A 22,304-nucleotide genomic window follows, 5' to 3' on the forward strand; every position below is an offset into this window, starting at 1 on the left:
TATGGTATGGTAGCTTAACACCCTCCCATGGTGTACAGAGGAGGGATGCAGGTATAGTACATCGGAGAGAAGGATAGTATACTATTCATGATCCTGGGAACGTGTCCCATATAAAGACCTAGTGGGATCTGGGGTGACTATTACTCAAGGGATGAGTAATGTGTAGCAAGGAAACAGATTTTGTGAGGTGCGCTGAGCATCTGTGTGTGGGGGGTACAGTGACGCTCCTTTAATTAGCTGGCAATAAAATGTCACTAGAGAAAGGTCCCTTTGCAAAAGCCTCTGCGTGCATGATTATATATTTAAATGCATATCTGTTTATAAACTCCTGAGATCATAGGATATATATATGTATATATATATATATATATATATATATATATATCAGAACTCATTTTCTTATTATCTATTGCTAAATACTTGCAAATGACACAATCCACTTGATTAATACACTGGTTAATTAATGTTTTCTTCCATGGCTAATATGTTTCAACATGTAGCCAAACGGCCGTTGCTTTTGCTGCTTAACAGGCAATTAACTGATATACAGTAATATATTTTCTGTGTAACAACCAAATTACGAAGCTCAAATGGATTCTGGCTTTCCTAAATCAGCTCTGTGTTATTTTACTGGAATTTCTTATCATAATACTTTTACTTACATATTCAGTGCATTAACAAGATAGAGGGGAACAATTCCCTGCATTATTGTATTTCAAATAGAAAATGATTGGGTATCTTTTGTAAACTGAGCAACCTCAGTAGGGTGGCCCAGTTTTATAAATACCACATTAATCAGTTTTCCCAAAATCAAAGGTCTCGGTAGTGGGATGGGGGTGTGGTGGCAGCACACTTGGGGTGTGATCGTGTGTGTGTGGGGGGGGGGGGGGAGGGTTTTTTGTTTTTTTTAAATCTCTATTTAAATTTAAAAATAAAACTCTATTTATAAGGTGGTACGAGCTTCAATAGAATACAATAAAAAGTAAAAGTAATAAAGCACTCGTAGACATATCAATAAAAGGCTGGAGACAAGAACTAACGAAGTTTGAATGGTCTATGAGAAACAAAGGGTTTCAGTTGCAGGCCACACAAAGCAAAATAATAATGTACTAAGTTTTTAATATAGGTATACAAAAGGGCGGAGTGGCAATCCACAAAGGAAGAAGGTACAGTAGCAAAGGAGGAGGGGGGATGTAAGGAGGTAAGGGATATAGATCCAGACTGGAAAAACTGCAGAGAGGCAAATAAATAATCAAACAAAGAGGGTTGGACACGAAAAACATGAGGTCTGGGGATCCCATATTTTAGAAAAAGATAGGGCTGTATTGTGATTAATGCTCAACAACAATTCTGTATTCTAAACATGCAAGATCCTGGGAAGGGTGGCGCACAGCGAGGGGGCAGAAGGCGACCTGGCATGTGATTGCTGATAAAATGTCAGGTTTCAGGCTTTCAGCTTGGATTGATGCTGGGAGACCCCTGGGATCTCAGGAGGTAGGAGCTAAAACCTAAGAGGGAATGGAACACTAATAACTGTAAAGGCCCATACACAGTAGGAGATTTTCATTTCAAAAGACTTTGACAACATCTCTGAAAGATATATCTTTCACCAAAGTAATGCATACACACTGAGCTATTTTCCCAAAGAGCAAGAGATTTTCAGGAGGCGAAAGACTTTGCTGAAAATCATTGGAAAGTCTATTTACATAATGGGCTGGGCCAGCAATGTATACGTTACCAGCTTATTCATATACATTGGTGGGCAGTGGTGTCGGTAACGTATACATTGCTGGACTGTGTCAGCAATGTATATATTACTGGCTCGTAAATCAACATGCATTGGAGGGCAGTGGTGCCAGTAACATATACATTGCTGGCCTGTGCCAGCAATGTATATATTACTGGCTATCAAATAAATAAGCATTGGTGGGCAGTGGTATATACATTGCTGGCCTGTGCTAGCAATGTATATAACCCAGGGACACAACAATTGTTGCAGCGATTCACTTCACACAGAAAGCTGCTGCAGATGAATGTCATGCTGTCGCTGCTTGCTGCTCCTCAGCGTGCGTCTCCGTATGGTCACGAGTGAGCTGGAGGGTGCAGGGCGGGACCACTGGGCCGAAGCCGGTGGGGCTTGGGCAGGGAGCAGGGCGGGTCTGCCGGACTGAAAGTCGTTCACCTTTCAGCCATTATCGCTCGCGGCCGTACACACTGAGCGATGACGGTTGAAAAATTAAAATCAGTAAAACCAGCCTACGGACCACCTCGCTGGCGATGATGCAAGAGCGCGCGCATCATCGCCCATCGTCCGTCGCTGGGCCATACACAGTGGACGACTTTAACCTCAAAACGTCCAAAATGAGCGATTTTGAGGCCAAAGTTGCCTAGTGTGTATGGGCCTTAAAGTAGGTAATCAAGTTTCCAATATCTGACCAAAAAGGGCGTAGCTTGGGACACAATATATGAAGAAAAGTGCCCCCTGACATACAGTTTCTCCAACAGCAGATGGGTACATTTTATGAAGTTAGGTGGGAACATAGGGGGTCATTCCGAGTTGTTCGCTCGTTATTTTATTGTCGCAACGGAGCGATTAGTCGCTAATGCGCATGCGCAATGTCCGCAGTGCGACTGCGCCAAGTAAATTTGCTATGCAGTTAGGAACTTTACTCACGGCATTACGAGGTTTTTTCTTCGTTCTGGTGATCGTAATGTGATTGACAGGAAGTGGGTGTTTCTGGGCGGAAACTGGCCGTTTTATGGGTGTGTGTGAAAAAACGCTACCGTTTCTGGGAAAAACACGGGAGTGGCTGGAGAAATGGAGGAGTGTCTGGGCGAACGCTGGGTGTGTTTGTGACGTCAAACCAGGAACGACAAGCACTGAACTGATCGCAGTTGCCGAGTAAGTCTGGAGCTACTCAGAAACTGCTAAGAAGTGTCTATTCGCAATTCTGCTAATCTTTCGTTCGCAATTTTAATATGCTAAGATTCACTCCCAGAGGGCGGCGGCTTAGCGTGTGCAAAGCTGCTAAAAGCAGCTTGCGAGCGAACAACTCGGAATGACCCCCATAGTGCCAGCTATAAAGTAGTTTATATGTGTTTTCTTTAATACACACACAAATAGAGCTAGAGGTGCCTGGCTACAGATTTCCTCCAGACTATCCCCCAAATCCGCTTCCCAGGCAAATTAATGAGGGTCCCTTTGATTGGAGGAAGGAGTCTGTAGTTGGGAATAGAGAATGGAAGCAAGGCACAGGGATTCATAGGTGGTAAGAGGGCTTCTCGGCAACTGTTGCTTAACAGCAGTATGATAATTGGTGGAATTGGAAAATAGAATGATGAGAAATATAAAATGTTGCTTGTAATTCAGAGAACAAGGCAGGAAGGAAGATCTTCTAGTAATTTAAGACTATACTTCCCCTTGTCATCCTGGATTTATACTAGAGATGAGCGGGTTCGGTTTCTCTGAATCCGAACCCGCCAGAACTTCATGGTTTTTTTCACGGGTCCGAGCAGACTCGGATCTTCCCGCCTTGCTCGGTTAACCCGAGCGCGCCCGAACGTCATCATGACGCTGTCGGATTCTCGCGAGGCTCGGATTCTATCGCGAGACTCGGATTCTATATAAGGAGCCGCGCGTCGCCGCCATTTTCACACGTGCATTGAGATTGATAGGGAGAGGACGTGGCTGGCGTCCTCTCCATTTAGATTATAAGAGACTGAGAGAGATTTACTGGAGCTGACTAGAAGGAGTACTGTTACTGTAGAAGTGTAGAGACTGAGTGGAGAGAGTTTACTAGTGAGGACAGTGCAGTTTACTTTATAATCCGTTCTCTGCCTGAAAAAAGCGATACACAGCACACAGTGACTCAGTCACATACCATATCTGTGTGCACTGCTCAGGCTCAGGCCAGTGTGCTGCATCATCTATTATCTATATATAATATTATATATATCTGTCTGACTGCTCAGCTCACACAGCTTATAATTGTGGGGGAGACTGGGGAGCACTACTGCAGTGCCAGTTATAGGTTATAGCAGGAGCCAGGAGTACATAATATATTATATAGTGAGTGACCACCAGACACACAGTGCAGTTTATTTAATATATCCGTTCTCTGCCTGAAAAAAGCGATACACACAGTGACTCAGTCAGTCACATACCATATCTGTGTGCACTGCTCAGGCTCAGGCCAGTGTGCTGCATCATCTATTATCTATATATAATATTATATATATCTGTCTGACTGCTCAGCTCACACAGCTTATAATTGTGGGGGAGACTGGGGAGCACTACTGCAGTGCCAGTTATAGGTTATAGCAGGAGCCAGGAGTACATAATATATTATATAGTGAGTGACCACCAGACACACAGTGCAGTTTATTTAATATATCCGTTCTCTGCCTGAAAAAAGCGATACACACAGTGACTCAGTCAGTCACATACCATATCATACCCTCCAACATGACCCGCCCCGCTAGGTACAAAATGCTCTGTTTCTGGACTTCCCTCTTAATTTATTATTGCCATCACCTGTGAAGAAACAGCTTTCTTATCATTTAACTAGTTCAACACAGGTGATGGAAATCATAAATTAAGAGGGAAGTCCAGGAGCAGAGCATTTTGTACCTAGTGGGGCGGGTCATGTTGGAGGGTCTGCCATATCTGTGTGCACTGCTCAGGCTCAGGCCAGTGTGCTGCATCATCTATTATCTATATATAATATTATATATATCTGTCTGACTGCTCAGCTCACACAGCTTATAATTGTGGGGGAGACTGGGGAGCACTACTGCAGTGCCAGTTATAGGTTATAGCAGGAGCCAGGAGTACATAATATATTATATAGTGAGTGACCACCAGACACACAGTGCAGTTTATTTAATATATCCGTTCTCTGCCTGAAAAAAGCGATACACACAGTGACTCAGTCAGTCACATACCATATCTGTGTGCACTGCTCAGGCTCAGGCCAGTGTGCTGCATCATCTATTATCTATATATAATATTATATATATCTGTCTGACTGCTCAGCTCACACAGCTTATAATTGTGGGGGAGACTGGGGAGCACTACTGCAGTGCCAGTTATAGGTTATAGCAGGAGCCAGGAGTACATATTATATTAAAATTAAACAGTGCACACTTTTGCTGCAGGAGTGCCACTGCCAGTGTGACTGACCAGTGACCTGACCACACTGACCACCAGTATAGTTAGTAGTATACTTATATTGTGATTGCCTGAAAAAGTTAAACACTCGTCGTGTGACTTCACTTGTGTGTTTTTTTTTTTTTTATTCTATAAAAATAAAACTCATTCTGCTGACAGACAGTGTCCAGCAGGTCCGTCATTATATAATATATAATATATACCTGTCCGGCTGCAGTAGTGATATATATATATTTTTTATATCATTTATCATCCAGTCGCAGCAGACACAGTACGGTAGTTCACGGCTGTGGCTACCTCTGTGTCTCTGCACTCGGCAGGCAGTCCGTCCATAATTGTAATACCACCTAACCGTGGATTTTTTTCATTCTTCTTTATACATACATAGTTACATAGACATCTTCTCTTTATCAACCAGTCTATATTAGCTGCAGACACAGTACAGTACGGTAGTTCACGGCTGTGGCTACCTCTGTGTCTGCACTCGGCAGGCAGTCCGTCCATAATTGTATACCACCTAACCGTGGTTTTTTTTCATTCTTCTTTATACATACATAGTTACATAGACATCTTCTCTTTATCAACCAGTCTATATTAGCTGCAGACACAGTACAGTACGGTAGTTCACGGCTGTGGCTACCTCTGTGTCTGCACTCGGCAGGCAGTCCGTCCATAATTGTATACCACCTAACCGTGGATTTTTTTCATTCTTCTTTATACATACATAGTTACATAGACATCTTCTCTTTATCAACCAGTCTATATTAGCTGCAGACACAGTACAGTACGGTAGTTCACGGCTGTGGCTACCTCTGTGTCTGCAGTCGGCAGGCAGTCCATAATTGTATACTAGTATCCATCTCCATTGTTTACCTGAGGTGCCTTTTAGTTGTGCCTATTAAAATATGGAGAACAAAAATGTTGAGGTTCCAAAATTAGGGAAAGATCAAGATCCACTTCCACCTCGTGCTGAAGCTGCTGCCACTAGTCATGGCCGAGACGATGAAATGCCAGCAACGTCGTCTGCCAAGGCCGATGCCCAATGTCATAGTACAGAGCATGTCAAATCCAAAACACCAAATATCAGAAAAAAAAGGACTCCAAAACCTAAAATAAAATTGTCGGAGGAGAAGCGTAAACTTGCCAATATGCCATTTACCACACGGAGTGGCAAGGAACGGCTGAGGCCCTGGCCTATGTTCATGGCTAGTGGTTCAGCTTCACATGAGGATGGAAGCACTCAGCCTCTCGCTAGAAAAATGAAAAGACTCAAGCTGGCAAAAGCAGCACAGCAAAGAACTGTGCATTCTTCGAAATCCCAAATCCACAAGGAGAGTCCAATTGTGTCGGTTGCGATGCCTGACCTTCCCAACACTGGACGTGAAGAGCATGCGCCTTCCACCATTTGCACGCCCCCTGCAAGTGCTGGAAGGAGCACCCGCAGTCCAGTTCCTGATAGTCAGATTGAAGATGTCAGTGTTGAAGTACACCAGGATGAGGAGGATATGGGTGTTGCTGGCGCTGGGGAGGAAATTGACCAGGAGGATTCTGATGGTGAGGTGGTTTGTTTAAGTCAGGCACCCGGGAAGAGACACCTGTTGTCCGTGGGAGGAATATGGCCGTTGACATGCCAGGTGAAAATACCAAAAAAATCAGCTCTTCGGTGTGGAGGTATTTCACCAGAAATGCGGACAACAGGTGTCAAGCCGTGTGTTCCCTTTGTCAAGCTGTAATAAGTAGGGGTAAGGACGTTAACCACCTCGGAACATCCTCCCTTATACGTCACCTGCAGCGCATTCATAATAAGTCAGTGACAAGTTCAAAAACTTTGGGTGACAGCGGAAGCAGTCCACTGACCAGTAAATCCCTTCCTCTTGTAACGAAGCTCACGCAAACCACCCCACCAACTCCCTCAGTGTCAATTTCCTCCTTCCCCAGGAATGCCAATAGTCCTGCAGGCCATGTCACTGGCAATTCTGACGAGTCCTCTCCTGCCTGGGATTCCTCCGATGCATCCTTGCGTGTAACGCCTACTGCTGCTGGCGCTGCTGTTGTTGCCGCTGGGAGTCGATGGTCATCCCAGAGGGGAAGTCGTAAGCCCACTTGTACTACTTCCAGTAAGCAATTGACTGTTCAACAGTCCTTTGCGAGGAAGATGAAATATCACAGCAGTCATCCTACTGCAAAGCGGATAACTGAGGCCTTGACAACTATGTTGGTGTTAGACGTGCGTCCGGTATCCGCCGTTAGTTCACAGGGAACTAGACAATTTATTGAGGCAGTGTGCCCCCGTTACCAAATACCATCTAGGTTCCACTTCTCTAGGCAGGCGATACCGAGAATGTACACGGACGTCAGAAAAAGACTCACCAGTGTCCTAAAAAATGCAGTTGTACCCAATGTCCACTTAACCACGGACATGTGGACAAGTGGAGCAGGGCAGGGTCAGGACTATATGACTGTGACAGCCCACTGGGTAGATGTATGGACTCCCGCCGCAAGAACAGCAGCGGCGGCACCAGTAGCAGCATCTCGCAAACGCCAACTCTTTCCTAGGCAGGCTACGCTTTGTATCACCGCTTTCCAGAATACGCACACAGCTGAAAACCTCTTACGGCAACTGAGGAAGATCATCGCGGAATGGCTTACCCCAATTGGACTCTCCTGTGGATTTGTGGCATCGGACAACGCCAGCAATATTGTGTGTGCATTAAATATGGGCAAATTCCAGCACGTCCCATGTTTTGCACATACCTTGAATTTGGTGGTGCAGAATTTTTAAAAAAACGACAGGGGCGTGCAAGAGATGCTGTCGGTGGCCAGAAGAATTGCGGGACACTTTCGGCGTACAGGCACCACGTACAGAAGACTGGAGCACCACCAAAAACTACTGAACCTGCCCTGCCATCATCTGAAGCAAGAAGTGGTAACGAGGTGGAATTCAACCCTCTATATGCTTCAGAGGTTGGAGGAGCAGCAAAAGGCCATTCAAGCCTATACAATTGAGCACGATATAGGAGGTGGAATGCACCTGTCTCAAGTGCAGTGGAGAATGATTTCAACGTTGTGCAAGGTTCTGATGCCCTTTGAACTTGCCACACGTGAAGTCAGTTCAGACACTGCCAGCCTGAGTCAGGTCATTCCCCTCATCAGGCTTTTGCAGAAGAAGCTGGAGGCATTGAAGAAGGAGCTAAAAGGGAGCGATTCCGCTAGGCATGTGGGACTTGTGGATGCAGCCCTTAATTCGCTTAACAAGGATTCACGGGTGGTCAATCTGTTGAAATCAGAGCACTACATTTTGGCCACCGTGCTCGATCCTAGATTTAAAGCCTACCTTGGATCTCTCTTTCCGGCAGACACAAGTCTGCTGGGGTTGAAAGACCTGCTGGTGACAAAATTGTCAAGTAAAGCGGAACGCGACCTGTCAACATCTCCTCCTTCACATTCTCCCGCAACTGGAGGTGCGAGGAAAAGGCTCAGAATTCCGAGCCCACCCGCTGGCGGTGATGCAGGGCAGTCTGGAGCGACTGCTGATGCTGACATCTGGTCCGGACTGAAGGACCTGACAACGATTACGGACATGTCGTCTACTGTCACTGCATATGATTCTCTCAACATTGATAGAATGGTGGAGGATTATATGAGTGACCGCATCCAAGTAGGCACGTCACACAGTCCGTACTTATACTGGCAGGAAAAAGAGGCAATTTGGAGGCCCTTGCACAAACTGGCTTTATTCTACCTAAGTTGCCCTCCCACAAGTGTGTACTCCGAAAGAGTGTTTAGTGCCGCCGCTCACCTTGTCAGCAATCGGCGTACGAGGTTACATCCAGAAAATGTGAAGATGATGTTCATTAAAATGAATTATAATCAATTCCTCCGCGGAGACATTGACCAGCAGCAATTGCCTCCACAAAGTACACAGGGAGCTGAGATGGTGGATTCCAGTGGGGACGAATTGATAATCTGTGAGGAGGGGGATGTACACGGTGATATATCGGAGGGTGAAGATGAGGTGGACATCTTGCCTCTGTAGAGCCAGTTTGTGCAAGGAGAGATTAATTGCTTCTTTTTTGGGGGGGGTCCAAACCAACCCGTCATATAAGTCACAGTCGTGTTGCAGACCCTGTCACTGAAATGATGGGTTGGTTAAAGTGTGCATGTCCTGTTTTGTTTATACAACATAAGGGTGGGTGGGAGGGCCCAAGGACAATTCCATCTTGCACCTCTTTTTTCTTTTCTTTTTCTTTGCATCATGTGCTGATTGGGGAGGGTTTTTTGGAAGGGACATCCTGCGTGACACTGCAGTGCCACTCCTAGATGGGCCCGGTGTTTGTGTCGGCCACTAGGGTCGCTTATCTTACTCACACAGTCAGCTACCTCATTGCGCCTCTTTTTTTCTTTGCGTCATGTGCTGTTTGGGGAGGGTTTTTTGGAAGGGACATCCTGCGTGACACTGCAGTGCCACTCCTAGATGGGCCCGGTGTTTGTGTCGGCCACTAGGGTCGCTAATCTTACACAGCTACCTCATTGCGCCTCTTTTTTTCTTTGTGTCATGTGCTGTTTGGGGAGGGTTTTTTGGAAGGGACATCCTGCGTGACACTGCAGTGCCACTCCTAGATGGGCCCGGTGTTTGTGTCGGCCACTAGGGTCGCTTATCTTACTCACACAGCGACCTCGGTGCAAATTTTAGGACTAAAAATAATATTGTGAGGTGTGAGGTATTCAGAATAGACTGAAAATGAGTGTAAATTATGGTTTTTGAGGTTAATAATACTTTGGGATCAAAATGACCCCCAAATTCTATGATTTAAGCTGTTTTTTAGTGTTTTTTGAAAAAAACACCCGAATCCAAAACACACCCGAATCCGACAAAAAAAATTCGGTGAGGTTTTGCCAAAACGCGTTCGAACCCAAAACACGGCCGCGGAACCGAACCCAAAACCAAAACACAAAACCCGAAAAATTTCAGGCGCTCATCTCTAATTTATACGACAAAAAGCGGGGTCCCAGTGGAAGGTCCAGGTTATTGTATAAAAGTATTCAGGGACTAGGAGAGGGAGCTATGACATAACCGTGATTAGCAAAGTCCCAATTTGGAATAGTGTATGACTTGGTATTTGAGGATTGATTTTTGGTTGGTAGCATCTATAGACCCATAGGAGGGAGGAGAAGGAGCAATACACAAGCATGTCAGATTCAATTGCAGACTTTAAGTGCTAAATGACACCACCTGAAGTCAGCAATGCTTAGACCCCTACCCTGAGATGGTCTTTGGAGAACCTCTAGCCTGACTCAAGAGCACCTTCTAGACCCAAATAATTGTTGGGTGTGATGTTACATATTTTTAAATGCTGTACATGAGGAGGACACGCACTGGAAGGGTCAGGAATAAATATAATACAACTTAACGAAACGTAACCAGCTCCCAGTAGTGCGGTGCGCCGGTGACATCATGATGTCACCCGCACACTGTGAGGAGCCCACCACTGCTGCTTCTCTTCCTTTGACCACATGGCCTGCCTGGCCTGTCATGGCGTGCTGTCATAGGGAGCAGCTGTTCCGCCTGGCTGCCTGCTCAGTAGGTAGTGTTTGGTAGTGTGTTATTGAAGTTTTATATGGGGAAGGGGGAGGGAGGAGGAGTGGGGTCTGAGACAATTTAATATATTTTTTATTCTTTTGTGGGAGACATTTTTTTCCACTTATATGGGGCAATTTTACTAGTGTGTGGGGGCAATGTATTTGTACTACTATGTGGGGGCCAATGTGTTTGAGGTTTTTACCAGTGGGGGGCCAATTTTTGATTTCGGGTGAGACAGTCCCTACACCCTGTGCAGCGAGGAGGTCACGCCCCCTTTTTGTTATGCCTTGCCCCCTTTTTGGGCATGTGTCTGTGGCGTGCTCTTTTGTCCCACCTAGGTAGATCACAAAAGCTTTTCAGCTTTCAAAGTAGATTGCCAACTCCAAAAGTCTGGCCACCCCTGCTTTAGAGCAACAAATCAGACTATTGCACTCAATGTCTAACTTATGCTGCACAGATAAAAGCCAATTGCTGAATGGTCGCTGTGACTTAAATATTTATATATGTATTCAAAAGGTTGACAATTACAATGTTGATGTTCATAATGTCAACACCACAATGTTGACTGTTATGATGTCAACAATGTGAAAATGTCAACGCAAGGTGTTGACAATGTTGATAAGAAATTTGAAGGAATAAACAGAACAGGACACTTGTCCCTAACTGTTATTCTTCCGGCGCTGATATCAATTAGTAATTAGTTAATAGTGCATCAAAAGCAGCTGAGTAAGACAACTAGCTAGGTTGCCAACTATATAGAAAACAAGGAAAAGTGTATACTCCGCGCTATATGTACACTGTAACAAGTTTAAACTATAGTGTGCAGTCTGTCATATAGAATAATTGACTCAGTAGAACTAAAAAGATACGTATAAATAGATTTTATATCCAATAATCTTTAAAAATGACACATTTCAAATGGACAAGCAGCATATAATTAGCAAGAAATAATTAATAAGTGTTAATAATAATTGATATAGCATACAATGTGATAGGATTTCTTTGTTATAATACTGTATAAAATAGGTATACACTGGCGTCCCACTGTTTCATAAAATGTCCCGCAAGGAATAATCACAGCCTTGTAACGAAGAACTTCTATATATAGGTGTATAATTATTACCCATGTGCTGGTTCCTGAGAAATTAGATAAACAGGGTCCGTTTGGATATCTGTGCACATATACGGGTATATACTTGGTTGGACTGATTACAGCTGGTTTGAAAACTGCCGTATAATCACGGCTATGCTCCGGGCAAATGATGATTTTTGGTAACCTGTACGTCGGACACCAAAGAACTCACTCCTCGTCACGGGTGTTTAGACCTCACTGCGGAGGTCAGCAGCAGTCACTCGGTGCGGGTGAACGGAGTCCCAGACGTCTACAGCTCGGCACCGGGATCGATATCAGTGCTCCAGCTGAAAGCCGCCGACTGAAGCGCCCGGCGTTTACCAGGCCGTAGTGGATTGTAGCTGTGAGAAGCCGTGTGCGGGATCAATCAGCGGGTATTGCCAAACAACTGGACATAGAAAGTGGGCGTCAACGCGTTTCGTCTCCTTGGATCCGTCTTGAGGAAGTCTCCGGTTGCCAAGGAGACGAAACGCGTTGACGCCCACTTTCTATGTCCAGTTGTTTGGCAATACCCGCTGATTGATCCCGCACACGTCTTCTCACAGCTACAATCCACTACGGCCTGGTAAACGCCGGGCGCTTCAGTCGGCGGCTTTCAGCTGGAGCACTGATATCGATCCCGGTGCCGAGCTGTAGACGTCTGGGACTCCGTTCACCCGCACCGAGTGACTGCTGCTGACCTCCGCAGTGAGGTCTAAACACCCGTGACGAGGAGTGAGTTCTTTGGAGTCCGACGTACAGGTTACCAAAAATCATCATTTGCCCGGAGCATAGCCGTGATTATACGGAAGTTTTCACACCAGCTGTAATCAGTCCAACCAAGTATATACCCGTATATGTGCACAGATAACTAAACGGACCCTATTTATCTAATTTCTCAGGAACCAGCACATGGGTAATTATACACTTTTAAATAGAAGTTCTTCGTTACAAGGCTGTGATTATTCCTTGCGGGACATTTTATTAAACACTGGGACGCCAGTGTATACCTATTTTATACAGTATTATAACAAAGAAATCCTATCACATTGTATGCTATATCAATTATTATTAACACTTATTAATTATTTCTTGCTAATTATATGCTGCTTGTCCGTTTGAAATGTGTCATTTTTAAAGATTATTGGATATAAAATCTATTTATACGTATCTTTTTAGTTCTACTGAGTCAATTATTCTATATGACAGACTGCACACTATAGTTTAAACTTGTTACAGTGTACATATAGCGCGGAGTATACACTTTTCCTTGTTGACAATGTTGATAGTTGAAATGCCAATATTGTCAGAATTTGACATTATGGTTAGGCTGCGGGGGTGGATAGGGTTAGGCTGCGAGGGTAGGATACGGTTAGGTTTTAGGAGGTGAGGTTAAGGTTAGGCTGCAGGGAGGATAAGGTTAGGCTGTAGGCAGGGGTGTTTCTAGAGAGGAGGAGGCCTATGTGCAGGATCCGTCTGGGCCCCCTCCTCTCTAGCCGGCCGCGCTGTACAGATTTGTCCCAGAGCCTAGAGCGCATGCACAAATCACCGTTAAAATAGCATGGCGGCCATTTTCTCAGTGATTTTCCTACTGCGCATGCACAAATCACCAGAAAAATGGCGCTGCGCCATTTTCTCAGTGATTTCTACAATGCTGCTGCTGCGCCGCAGGATGCTGGAGGGTAAGTATTTAAATTAATGGGTGCAGGGTGTGCGGAACCCCGGAGGCCCGTGTGCACCGCACAAACTGCACCCATTATAAATACACCAGTGGCTGTAGGTGGAGGATAGGGTTACACTGCAGCGGGTGAGGTTTGGGTGAGGCTGCAGGGGGCAAGGTTAGGCTGCAGAGGGTTGAGGTTAGGTTGCAGGGGGTTGAGGTTAGAGTTAGGCTGCAGGGGGTAAGATTAGGGTTAGGCTGTAGGGGGGTGAGATTAGGGGTGAGGTTAGGATTAGGCTGCAGGGGGTGAGATCAGGGTGAGGCTGCGGGGGACGGTTTAGACTGCATGAGGAGGATAGGGTTAGGCTGCAGGAGTGGTGAGGTTAGGGTTAGGCACTAGAGGAGGAGTAGGGATACTGATTAGGGAAAGGATAGAAACATTCACCCAAACACTTAAGGAACGGAGGTTTGACCTGAAAGTCAAGGTCACATGACTGCCGGGACCTGGAAAATGCCGTTGGAGCCTCTGCAGCCAAGCAGGTAAGTCACTGCTGGGCCACCAGGTACGATGTGTTGGTAATCTACCACAGTGTTCATTTTGACAAAGATTTTAAAAATAGGATTTTAGTACCTACCGGTAAATCCTTTTCTCTTAGTCCGTAGAGGATGCTGGGGACTCCGTAAGGACCATGGGGTATAGACGGATCCGCAGGAGCTTGGGCACACTATAAAGACTTAAATTGGGTGTGGACTAGCTCCTCCCTCTATGCCCCTCCTCCAGACCTCAGTTAGAAAACTGTGCCCAGGAGATATGGACATTTCGAGGAAAGAATTTATAAACACGGTGAGTGTCATACCAGCTCACACCACGAACATACCGCAGAACGTGGCATTCAATAGAAAACCAGCCGACGGCATGAAAAATACACAGCCACATGCTGAGAGAATATGTAACACAACCTGTGTGCCAACACAACCAATAATAAGACACCGAATGCCATGGCATGAACAAGGTCCGCAACAGTCTGACAGAGAAGAAACACTACTAGAGTGTAACCAAAAACAATAACTGCAGACACAGTACGCACTGGGACGGGCGCCCAGCATCCTCTATGAACTAAGAGAAAAGGATTTACCGGTAGGTACTAAAATCCTATTTTCTCATACGTCCTAGAGGATGCTGGGGACTCCGTAAGGACCATGGGGATTATACCAAAGCTCCAAAACGGGCGGGAGAGTGCGGATGACTCTGCAGCACAGATTGAGCAAACATGAGGTCCTCATTAGCCAGGGTATCAAACTTGTAGATCATAGCAAAAGCGTTTGATCCCGACCAAGAATCCGCTCGGCAAAGTTGAACCGCCGAGACTCCTCGGGCATCCGCCCAAGAAAAACCCATCTTCCCAAAAGAATGGTCCTCCACCTACTTCGGTGACTGCAATTCAGCCGTAGAACGAACATTCCAAACCGCATCACAGATTCAGCGTGTAACAGACTGCATAACACAGTCTCCCAAACCATGCTGGGAACATACCAGACAAACAGAGCCTCTGTTTCTCCAAACTGAGCCAAATTGACGACCTACATACTCAAATCCCTGGCCAGATCGAGGGAATTTGAATCAGCTAAAGACTAAGTAACCACCGGCATCAAAATAGGCCGATTTCAGCGAAACCCAGAAACCACTCTTGGTAGACCTACCAACCGAGTACTCAATTCCTCTCTATCCACCTGAAAGATCAACCAAGGCTCTTGTGAGACACAACCACCACTTCCGACACCCGCCTTGCGGACGTCAAAGCCAATAGCCTGACCACGTTCCAAGAGAGAAATTTTGTAAAGAACTTATTAGGCTTGCCTCCACACCGGCTTGTCCTTTCTGGATACACACCAAGACACATAATTACACCAACTATGGTAGTAACGCTTTGCCGTTAGTTCTTTCCTAGCCTGAAGAATTGAGGAAACGACTTCCCTGGGAACACCCGTTCGGCTTAGGAGATAGCATTCAACCGTCCCGCCGTCAGACGCAGCCGCGGTAAGTCCTGATACACGCCCTGATCTTCTTGTAACATTACCTCACGCAGAGGAAGAGGGCAGTAATCTTTTATGAGTAAACCATGAAAAACTGGATAGCCAACCCCCGCTGGCTAGACCGGATTCAAGAGGATCACCGGAACCTTTGATCATCTCCTTGAGGCCCCTCGTTGAGGCGAGACGCCAACATGTCCAATTGTGACACTCCTCAAAAACTTGTCACGTCTGGGAAAGCTTTTCGATGATGACTAAATTTTTCCCGGCTGGATATCGTGTCAGCAGAGGAAATCTATGTCTCCATCGTTTACCTCCGGAACGAAGACTGCTAATATAGCGTTTACCAGACTTCCCACTCAACTGCAAACTGTGCATCTTCCGCCATTGCCGCTTTGCTCCTTGTTCCACCATAGCGGCTTACTTACGCCACTGCTGACAAGTCGTCTGGCAGAACTTTCACGGGCAGAACACGAAGAATACGTTCGTCTAAAATAGCTCTTAATTCAAGAAAGCTTACAGCAGACAATTTTCCCAACTTGACCTAATCCTCTGGAAATACGTCCCTTGCAACGGACTGCTCCCCAGCTTCGGAGATTCTTATGCACGGACACCAGGATCTAAATCTGGATCCCTAACCTTCATTGCTCTAGAATAAAAGAACCGAGCAGACACCACAGGAGAGATGTCCTGGCCGTTTGGAATATATTCCGGTTCATGCGCAGGTGAGATCCGGACCGCATTTCCAACTGGTCCCATGAAAACCACTCTGGTATTAGATCTGCTCACCGAAAAAGGCCTCTTAGACCGCACCCATTTGTTTTATTAACGGAACATATTGATGAGGTGTCACCTCAAAGCCGATCCAACTCTGGATACTCAGACCTCTTTCCACAGGAAAAAACACCGAACCTTAACCGGTCAGTATCTACTCTGAAACCCACTTTTGACATCTGCGTCGTTGGGAACAACAGCCATCCCTGTGCCGAAGAACAGTCAGAGAGAAACAACGATTTTGTTAGGGTCTCCTGCCCTGTGCTGCCACGTCGTCATGGCAACCGGGAGACAAGTGCTAGCGGAGTGACCTGAGCGCAGCTGATACTCCGGTTCGGGTCTTTTGCTGTGCAGTGGTTATAGGCTCTGTGCATGGCAGGGGATCCGGTGCTGGTTTTTGTGCTCACAGTCTGTGAGGTCTGAGTGGGGCGTGGACAGCACCTGCTTTATAAGGCCTCTTCTCAGAGTAAGCAGATGCTGCTGAATCTTTGTTGGTTAGTCAGTTTCTGAAAGTTAGCCAGTACTGTGTAGCTTTATATTTGTTTGTTGCTTACTGCAAATAGGCCTGGGGATTTGGTATTACACTCTGCCAATCCAGACCTAGCAGTAAGACTGGAGTCAGTCGTTTAGCTTGCTGGGGTTCTGTTACTACTCTGTGAACTTAGCAAGTTTGCGGCTGTATTCTAAGACTTGCCTGTCTAATCCTGTCTCACTGTGCTAGGTGTCAGGGGTCAGTTTAGTGGCAGTAAGCTGAACCTGTGCACTGCAAGTGAGAATTAGGATTGTGGAGACTCTCCTTGTGTCTATCATTCCATCTCTGACCAAGGAGTTTACTGCCACACCCGTTGGTAACACTTTAGGGTTTTGCTGTTGCCCTTAGCAACAGCATTTCGGGTTCTCTACGTATTAAAACACAACATCTTGCTTTTCCCATCTGAGCAGTTCTAATACAAGGGAGATACCCAGTTCCTTAGCCTCTGGGCTTCTCTGTTCACTTTGTGTGTATTTTGTTACCCTATCACCTTCTGTGTACGTTATGTCATATTCCCCAGTCTGTCTGTAAGTCCATTTGTTTTGCATTACAGTTCAAACACCAGTATATTCCTGCAGGCACTGGAGTGCATAACAGTCCTGACACCAGTACTTTCCTGCAGGCACTGGTGTGCATAACATATTCAGCAGCCTAATACTCCTGTTGAAATTTTGTGGGAATATGGAGCATACCCCTCAAAATACGTTGCAACAGGTGGTCGATCAGGTGCAGGTCCTGACTCGACAATTTAATGATTTGTCCATTAAAATGCACACCTCCCAGGCTGCTGGCGGAGCTCCCGCAGCAGCAGCACCTGCAGGGGTTAAGGAGCCGAAAGTAAATCTCCCGGATCGTTTTTCTGGAGATCGCTCGCAGTTCTTTTGTTTCAAGGAGAGCTGCAAGCTATACTTCCGGCTTAGGCCTCAGTCTTCTGGGTCGGAGATTCAGCGGGTGGGCATAGTGATTTCCTTGCTACAAGGAGACCCACAGGTCTGGGCATATGGGTTGCAGCCTGACTGTCCGTCGCTTAAAAGTGTTGATGCTTTTTTTACGGCACTGGGCATGTTGTATGATGACCCTGACAAGACGGCCTCAGCCGAGGCTCAGATTTCGATCCTTAAGCAAGGGCGAAGGCAAGTTGAGGTTTACTGTACGGAGTTTCGGAGGTTGGCCCATGATACCCAGTGGAATGACCCAGCCCTGAGACACCAGTACCGAAGAGGTCTTTCTAACCAGATAAAGGACCAACTGGTACAATATCCCTTGCCTGATAGCTTGGATCAGCTCATGCAGTTATCCATCCGGGTGGATAGACGGCTGAGAGAGCGTAGGCTTGAAAGGGAGACTGAGATTTCCTTCCTTCCCAAGGGAACCTCAGACTCTGAGGAATTTTCCGAGGAGCCTATGCAGATTGGGGCTACCCGCCTCTCCTCGCGTGAGAAGACGCGGAGGAGACAGCAGGGGTTGTGTTTGTACTGTGGGAATAAAGGTCATGTGGTAGTATCATGCCCAGAAAAGCCGGAAAACTTCAGGGCCTGAGGGTGATGGGAAATATCCTGTCAGGCCAGAAGTCAGAATTTCCCAAGAAGACTTTTATCATTCCGGTGACCTTGAAGATCCTCGGTCAAACTGTCAAGACTGAGGCCTTTGTGGACAGTGGGGCCGACGGGGTTTTTATGGACCGCCAATTCGCCCTGAAACACTCTGTTCCCTTAGTACCCTTGGCATCGGAAATTGAGATTTGTGGGTTAAACGGGGAACCATTATCCCAAGGTAAAATTACCTCTTGCACTAGCCAGATTTCTTTGTTTATTGGAGCCACACACTCTGAAAAATTGTCCTTTTATGTGACTGTCTGTACTTTTGCCCCATTGGTGTTGGGGTTACCCTGGTTAAGGGCCCACAATCCTCAATTTGACTGGGTCTCTGGGGAGATTCTTAGTTGGGGTACTGATTGTTTCAGGAGTTGCTTGAGCCTTCCAGTCAGGCTCTCGCAGCTAAGTTTGCCAGGATTGCCAGGGTGTTATGCAGATTTTGCGGACGTGTTCTCCAAAAAAGTTGCAGAGGTACTACCTCCCCATCGCCCCTATGACTGTGCCATTGATTTGTTGCCAAATGCTAAGCTTCCCAAGAGCAGGTTGTACTCCCCGTCACGTCCTGAGACTCAGGCTATGGCAGAGTACATTCAGGAGAACTTGGCTAAGGGATTTATCAGACCTTCACAGTCTCCAGTTGGGTCGGGGTTCTTCTTTGTGGGTAAAAAGGACGGTTCGTTGCGACCCTGCATCGACTTCAGGGAATTGAACCGTATCACGATTAAAAACTCATACCCACTGCCTCTCATTTCGGTCTTGTTTGACCAGCTTCGTACTGCCACCATTTTTTCTAAGATTGACCTACGCGGTGCGTACAATCTAATCCGAATAAGAGAGGGGGATGAATGGAAGACTGCCTTTAATACCCACTCAGGGCATTATGAATATTTGGTGATGCCTTTTGGGCTCTGTAATGCCCCGGCAGTCTTCCAGGATTTCATGAATGATGTGCTCAGGGAATATTTGGATAGATTCTTAGTTGTATACTTAGATGACATCCTAATCTTCTCCCATTCCCTGGAGGAACATCGGAAGCATGTACGCTTAGTCCTCCAGAAACTCAGAGACCACCGGCTTGGGGCGAAGCTGGAGAAGTGCGAATTTGAAGTTCAGCAAATCGCATTTCTAGGATATATTATCTCCCCAGAAGGTTTCCAAATGGAGGGTTCCAAGGTACAGGCAGTCCTGGATTGGGTGCAGCCCACTAGTTTGAAGGCGCTTCAGCGTTTCCTGGGCTTTGCAAATTTTTATAGACGATTTATCGCTGGATTTTCGTCTATAGTGGCGCCCTTGGTAGCACTCACTAAGAAAGGGGCGGATGTTGCTCACTGGTCTTGTGAGGCTAAAGCGGCTTTTGCCCGTCTCAAAAGGGCATTTGTTTCGGCCAAGGTGCTGCGACACCCAGATCCAGAGCATCCTTTTGTGGTGGAGGTGGATGCCTCTGAGATGGGTATTGGGGCAGTGCTTTCTCAGATGGGAGTGTCTGATAATCGCCTTCATCCCTGTGCTTACTTTTCCCGTAAATTTTCGCCTGCCGAGATGAATTATGACGTGGGTAACCGGGAATTGTTGGCTATTAAGGATGCACTCGAGGAGTGGAGACACTGGCTTGAGGGGGCTAAGTTTGTGGTCTCAATTCTCACTGACCATAAGAATCTGGCATATTTAGAGTCAGCGAAGCGTCTCAATGCCAGGCAGGCACGATGGGCTTTGTTTTTTGCTCGCTTTAATTTTTTGATAACATATCGCCCTGGGTCAAAAAACATCAAGGCTGATGCGCTCTCGCGGAGTTTTGCTCCAATCCAGGAGACCACCGAGGAGCCGTTGCCCATTGTTTCCCCATCATGTATTAAAGTGGGCATTACCCAGGACCTCTTATCATTAGTCCTTAGAGCACAGGAGCAGGCTCCTCCAGACCTTCCGGTAGGTCTTTTGTTTGTGCCTCCTAGGTTAAGACAGCGAGTGTTCCTGGAATTCCATGCCAAGAAGTCTGCAGGTCACCCGGGTATTGCCAGAACTCGGGAGTTGCTATCTAGGGCGGTGTGGTGGCCCTCGGTGGCTAAGGATGTGGATCAGTGGGTTCGGGCATGTGACATCTGTGCCCGAAATAAGACTCCTAGAGGGGTTCCTGTTGGCCCATTACATCCACTCTCTATCCCATCTAAGCCATGGGCCCACATTTCAATGGATTTTGTGGTGGACTTGCCCAAATCCTCGGGGATGACAGCCATCTGGGTTGTCGTTGACAGGTTTTCGAAGATGGCGCACTTCGTTCCACTGGTTGGGCTGCCATCGGCCAGACGCCTGTCAGAATTATTTATGCTGCATGTTGTGCGTCTCCACGGGTTGCCACTTGATGTGGTCTCTGACCGCGGATCCCAGTTTGTGGCCAAATTCTGGAGGGCATTTTGTTCCGATCTCCAGATTTCTGTCAGCTTGTCGTCGGGCTACCATCCGCAGTCTAATGGGCAGACTGAAAGGGTGAACCAGTCCTTGGAGCAGTTCCTCAGGTGTTATGTCTCCAAGTGTCAGACTGACTGGGTTGCTCATCTGTCCATGGCGGAGTTTGCCTATAACAACGCGGCTCACTCTGCTACAGGGATCTCTCCCTTCCTTTGTGTGTATGGGCATCATCCTAAGGCCAATTCTTTTGACCCCCTGGACTCCACGCCTGGTGGTTCCTCTGTGGTTTCGGTCCTTAGAGGTATTTGGCGGAAAGTGAAGAAAGCCCTTGTGTCTGTGTCATTAGTGACCAAAAGGGTTTTTGATAAGCGGAAAAGACCCTGCAGCTTCAAATTAGGAGACTTCGTCTGGTTGTCTACCAAGAATTTGAAGTTGAGACAGCCATCTCATAAGTTAGGCCCCCGGTTCATCGGCCCTTATAAGATCACCAGGGTTATCAATCCGGTGGCATTTCAGTTAGATCTGCCCCGTTCTTTGGGTATCAATAAAACATTTCATTGTTCCCTTTTAAAACGGGCGATTAGTAATCCTTCTTCCAGTGGAAGACCTTCCCCTCTTCTGATACGTGGCCAGAGGGAGTTTGTTGTTGAAAGGATTCTTGACTCCAAGGTGGTTCGGGGTCGGCTGTCATTTTTGGTGCACTGGAAGGGGTATGGCCCGGAGGAGCGGTCGTGGGTGCGCAGTTGTGATCTTCATGCCCCCAGACTGATACGCTCTTTCTTCTCGCAGTTCCCAGATAAACCCGGTGGTAGGGGTTCTTTGACCCCTCGTCAGAGGGGGGGTACTGTTAGGGTCTCCTGCCCTGTGCTGCCACGTCGTCATGGCAACCGGGAGACAAGTGCTAGCGCAGCTGATACTCCGGTTCGGGTCTTTTGCTGTGCAGTGGTTATAGGCTCTGTGCATGGCAGGGGATCCGGTGCTGGTTTTTGTGCTCACAGTCTGTGAGGTCTGAGTGGGGCGTGGACAGCACCTGCTTTATAAGGCCTCTTCTCAGGGTAAGCAGATGCTGCTGAATCTTTGTTGGTTAGTCAGTTTCTGAAAGTTAGCCAGTACTGTGTAGCTTTGTATTTGTTTGTTGCTTACTGCAAATAGGCCTGGGGATTTGGTATTACACTCTGCCAATCCAGACCTAGCAGTAAGACTGGAGTCAGTCGTTTAGCTTGCTGGGGTTCTGTTACTACTCTGTGAACTTAGCAAGTTTGCGGCTGTATTCTAAGACTTGCCTGTCTAATCCTGTCTCACTGTGCTAGGTGTCAGGGGTCAGTTTAGTGGCAGTAAGCTGAACCTGTGCACTGCAAGTGAGAATTAGGATTGTGGAGACTCTCCTTGTGTCTATCATTCCATCTCTGACCAAGGAGTTTACTGCCACACCCGTTGGTAACACTTT

Source organism: Pseudophryne corroboree, chromosome 2, assembly GCF_028390025.1.
Source record: "Pseudophryne corroboree isolate aPseCor3 chromosome 2, aPseCor3.hap2, whole genome shotgun sequence".
In the NCBI taxonomy this organism is placed as follows: domain Eukaryota; kingdom Metazoa; phylum Chordata; class Amphibia; order Anura; family Myobatrachidae; genus Pseudophryne; species Pseudophryne corroboree.